The 5,122-nt window shown below is 37.6% G+C and overlaps 2 non-coding genes across 2 annotated transcripts; one reads left to right on the top strand and one right to left on the bottom strand.

Annotated features, from left to right (window-relative positions):
* Nucleotides 1-2,117: 2,117 nt before the first annotated feature.
* TRNAF-GAA (transfer RNA phenylalanine (anticodon GAA)) lies at nucleotides 2,118-2,190 on the top strand. The gene has a single exon. It is a non-coding gene; the product is annotated as a tRNA-Phe (tRNA).
* A 2,407-nt stretch (nucleotides 2,191-4,597) lies between these two features.
* TRNAI-AAU (transfer RNA isoleucine (anticodon AAU)) lies at nucleotides 4,598-4,671 on the bottom strand. Its single transcript has one exon. It is a non-coding gene; the product is annotated as a tRNA-Ile (tRNA).
* Nucleotides 4,672-5,122: the final 451 nt, after the last annotated feature.

Below are 5,122 nucleotides of genomic sequence, written 5' to 3'. Positions count from 1 at the left end.
CAAATTTGCCTGAAAGGATTGATGGATTGCCATTTTATAGTTCTTGGTGCGTTCTATGAGTAGTTAATTAGGTTTTGGTTGTCACTTTTGATTGTGATGAACTTGTAGTTATTTGCTGCTGCCCAACTTGCTCTCAGTAGGATATCTTTGGTTCACTTTTTCCACTTGTTGTGGCTCTAAGAGTAGAGGTCTTGGCTACCATAAAATTTAATGAGGATACATGGGAGGAGTCCATTTTGAAAAAGTAGATGTTTATGTACTAATTTGATGATTTTCACGAAGGTAAGGAAATGCTATAATATTGTCGATAACTCGTGGTGAGTACTTTATAAGCATATGTCGCATCTAGCTTTTCATATAAACTCTAACATAATACATAGTTTGATGGGGAGGTCTGGTGACTTTGAATCAATTCTTAGAAATAATCAAGTCTTGATAAGGGTTTTTTTGTTGAACAACATAATCAATCTATTCAACTTCTTTTACACTTCTCTAACAATCATTCTTGGGAATAAGGTTTAAATAACTCTGTCCTTGCGGAGTCAAGCATTTACCTAGACTCTTTATGGACTCCAGTTGGCTCGTCCGAGTCGACCGAGTTACTCGTCGAACCTCTAACCGAGAGGTTCGACCAAGGATTGACTCGGGCTATTCTGAGCTCGAGGCAGTCTTCGAGTAACTTGGTACAGTTTAACAGCTTAGGTTAGAGAAAAGACTTGTTCCACCAAAATTTTGGTGCAATGGTGAGTGGTCTACCAAAATATTGGTGGAATCGACAGTACGTTTGGCAATGATAAGTTTTTTGACCTTTATTTTTCTAGTGTAGAGATAAAAAGAGCTGAAAACGTTCAATTTTATCTCCGCCATTATGCACATTTAGATGAGGTCTTTTTGATAAATTTTACAAGCACCACACAGGGATCTTCACTTGTGTCCTCTATAGTCATGTGATGCATTATACCCATCGTGTCATTTTCTAGTCCAAAACGTGTTGGCCCCTTAATAATGACCAGGGTGTTGCTATCAGCACCCAGTCGAATGGTTGTCAGTGGCTCGGTGGTTTGTTTGACTCCGGTTAATGAACATTGACCTAACCACTTTCTCTGTTCCTAGAGTTGATGCCAAAAAATGATCACCGCCAGACTGCCATTGTCGACAACCAAAAAACAAAAAAAATTCCACCATTGCGGTTATTTTTTTTCTCCTCTCCTATCTCTCTTTGGGATCTCAGTCCATTTCTCTCTAGAATCGACTGAGAGAGCAAAAAGAAACAATGGTGGTCGGAGGTGATAGTCGATCGGTGGTTGTGGTGGTTGGAGGAAATGAAAAAGAATAAATGGTGGTTGGATGCTTGACTTGGTGCGTACAAAAATTTAAGATGGGTCAAGTGCTTATATATCTGCCCGCTAAAAGTCATCCAATTGGGTGCCTTTAGAATCATCTAAATGAAATGAGATCGGAGAACTCCAAATGCTCGTTCAACATCATTTATTAGTAATTAGAATATGTTAGTCAAAATATTAATGATCCAATTGAAGAGTTAAAAATTATTAACGATCCGAGTGTCTGTGTGCATACCACATCAAGTCATCAAACAAGAAGAAGGATTTGCTGAATTGAAGGATACATCTTCAAGGATATCCAGGAAGCCACTCTCGCATTAGAGGAAGGGATGCACTTCAATAACCTCAGACATTCGTCACCAAGAATCCAACAGTTTTCAGAACGTTTGAACGCTCGAGTATGCTATTATCATGTCCGGAGATTAAGATTTAGTTGAAGTAACCCTTTTAAGAGAAAAAATGAAAGAAGACAGATAGATACCTTAGGGATGATGCAAATGACCCTTGTAGAGTTACATGAGGAGATAGACGAGAAGAGAAGGGCATGGATTCTACCTTGGAAATAAAACCCGAAAAAGGCTTAAAGTCGAATCTTAAATGTAAATCCAAGTTGGTCTTTTTTTTTTTTTGGTGAGCTTTCCTTATTACTTCTGGAGGAGGAGCAAGACACTTAGTTTTTTTTTTTAAACTAGCAAGACACTTAGTTGAGGTAGACATATAGATGATCGTCAAGTTCGATGATATGTCGAACATAACGTCAAAATGAACACTTGTGCGGGGATAGCTCAGTTGGGAGAGCGTCAGACTGAAGATCTGAAGGTCACGTGTTCGATCCACGTTCACCGCATATTTTAATTCATTTTCTTTCTTTTTCTTCTTTGCACTGCGGAAGATCCCATAGGAAATGGTAACATTGGTGCCATGAGTACCTAAAGTTGGATTCATATCAAAATTGAGATTATGAAAATCAATGTGAGAAGTCGTTGTACCTCCAAACAACACTCTGCAACATTATTGAGGAACTATAGGGAGACCATTTTCATCGTTAACTCTTAATCTCAATGAATATGAATCCTCAAACCATCCATAACAAAAAGGTTTGAATGCTTTAATCTGATGTGGTAGATTGGAAAAGGTTTTTGAAATCTGTTGTGATAAAAAAATCGATGGTTCGGGGAGACATAAATTTTCTATGGTACAAGTTTTTGGATAGAAATAAAAAAAAAATTGTAATCTTTTGTTTCCTCTAAACACAACCGACCGTAATGTCTTTTTATTTTTTTCCAGTTTCTTCTTCCCCAATCACCTCCTATCTCCGACAACCAATTCCTGTTGTGTTTCTAGTATTATGAAAAACCAAGAATCTGGTCTTCCTGTTTTAATAAAAACAGGGATACACTTTAGAGTGTCTTTTTGAAATAAATTTAGAGATAACTTTATGTCTAAAAATTATTACTGTATTTGAAGCAGATTAAACAGAAAAACTAATATAATTTAAAACAGAGATTAATTAGAAGGTTAGAGAGAGAAAGTCGAGTCGAGTTGTCTCTTTCCTTAAGACAGTGAACACCCTGGTATTAGTACACTAGTAAGATGTTTGTCTCCCAGGATATACCTTTCAAGATGACGACCGAGAGTACTTCGTTTTTCCGAAAGCGTGCGAACTTCGAATAATCAGTAAGAACGACAGATGAAATTGACTTCTTAAAACTCTAAATGCTCATGTAACTTTGAATGTCAAAATTTTCATGTTTTGTTTGCTGGATTTTGTTTGGTATTTATAGAAGTACTTGTGACACTTCAGACAGGTGCATATAGACGAATAGATGCACCGCAACAGTCATATTTGACTGTTGGCTTTCAGGTGTTATCTTAACCGTTAAATCTCAACGGATCTATCAAGATATCGTACCTTGAACACCCACCGTTAGATCATCAACGGATCTATATCAACAGATCTATCTTAAGGGTGCCAAACATCCGGACCATCGAATCAAATATACCACCGTAAAATCTACGGATCTATCAAGATCATGCGCCTTGAACGACCACCGTTAGATCATCAACGGATCTATCTTAAGGGAACCAAACATCCTGACCGTCGGATCAAATCTACGACCGTAAAATCAAAGGCTCCAATCGCTCCTCGCGAGGATGCGAAGTGCAAAGTGCGTACGGGAGCCTCTGAAGCACCTTTCCATTTTCAACGAACATACCATAAATATAAGGAAGAGTCTATATAAAGAAATAAAACTTCTCCAACATCATAAATGTGGTACTAACTCAAAATCCCGGTTTAGAGTGAATGTTACTCATACCAAACTAATTTGGTAATAACTCATTGATACGAAATCGGTTTTGGACAAGATTTGGGTCCAAATTCAAGAACTCGACGAGACGAATCTAACGAAACGTCTTGCTCGAGATTCTGATGAATATAGGTCCCTCAAATTAAGGAAAAAGCGGTCCAGCTGCTTTTGAGCTAGATATCGATTCTAACAATTCCGACCACCACAACCATCATTTTTTCCTCTCTCTAATTTATCTCTGATCTCTCTTTGATTTCTCTCTTGTATTAATCACTCTATCTGGTTACCTTTTCTTGAACGTTCAGGGCATTTTCTGGCCGAAGTATCAAGGGAAGTCTTGAGTCATCCATTGAAACAGATGAAGAAGTGTTCTTCTCAACCTCTAATAACCTATGCAATCATGCTCTAATGGAGTAAACATTTAAGAAAATTTCAACGGCCATGATGACAATAAAAAGCTAGCCACATAGTAAAAAGGCAGAAAAAAAAGCCACCCACACAGTAAAACGCAAGAAAAAGCTACCCACGTAGTTATACCAACAAGTGCTCTATCTCTAAACTCTCTACAAGACCAAACTGATTTTGAAGAGTCTCTCATTCTTGGTTTAAATTAGGCGATTATCGTGCTCATCACATGAGGTCGTGTGATCAAGTCTTGATGGAAGCAGTTTGTCGTCAAGAGTTATCCCATGTAATTTAGGCTATAAATAAATTTGTCGGACATTACGCCTCTCTCTTGTTGTTGGGTTTTAGGCCTCTTTCATTCTTGGTTAAAATTAGGCAGTTAGCGTGCTCATCACATCTTCATGATGTATCAATGTCTTGTAACGACTAACGTAGATCTTAGTCGAATTCTTAAAAAAAAAGATTTGATGATGAACTTCTTCTCTCTACATGTGTTCGTAAGAAATTTTTAGTATTGGCTCAAATAAAAAAAATAACAATTGGCCTATGCAGGTCTCGAACCTGCGACCTTCGCGTTATTAGCACAACGCTCTAACCAACTGAGCTAATAGGCCAGTTTTTTTGTAAAACGTTTCTAACATTATATTAAGAATATAAACTGAGAAGACCTGCAAATTCAAACTTTTTCTCTGTTCAACTTCTTTTACACTTCCCTAATACTCTTTCTTTTTTTACACTTTCCTAATACTCTTTCTTTGGAATATGGTTTGAATAACACCTATGTTGTGGAGTCAAACATTTACTTGGAGTCATGGTGGACTTGGGTTGGATCGACCAAGTCGTCAGAGTTACACATCCAATCTCTAGCCCGAGCTCGATTTGATCCTAGAGTAACTTGGACGAGTTTAACTGCCTAGGTTAGAGTAACTGCAACGACTTGTTATGCCACCAAAATTTTGGTGGAAATCGCAAGGAGTCTACCAAAATTTTGGCGGAATCCACTCTTCACTTAGCAATCAATGGTGAGTATTTTTATCTTTATTTTTTAGTTTCGCAATAAAGAGC

This window comes from Eschscholzia californica, unplaced genomic scaffold (assembly GCF_041429995.1).
Source record: "Eschscholzia californica isolate CP2 unplaced genomic scaffold, dmEscCali1.0.p SCAF_3, whole genome shotgun sequence".
NCBI lineage: Eukaryota > Viridiplantae > Streptophyta > Magnoliopsida > Ranunculales > Papaveraceae > Eschscholzia > Eschscholzia californica.
The sequence above is the reverse complement of the archived record's forward strand: the minus strand, read 5'-3'. Positions and strand labels throughout refer to the sequence as shown.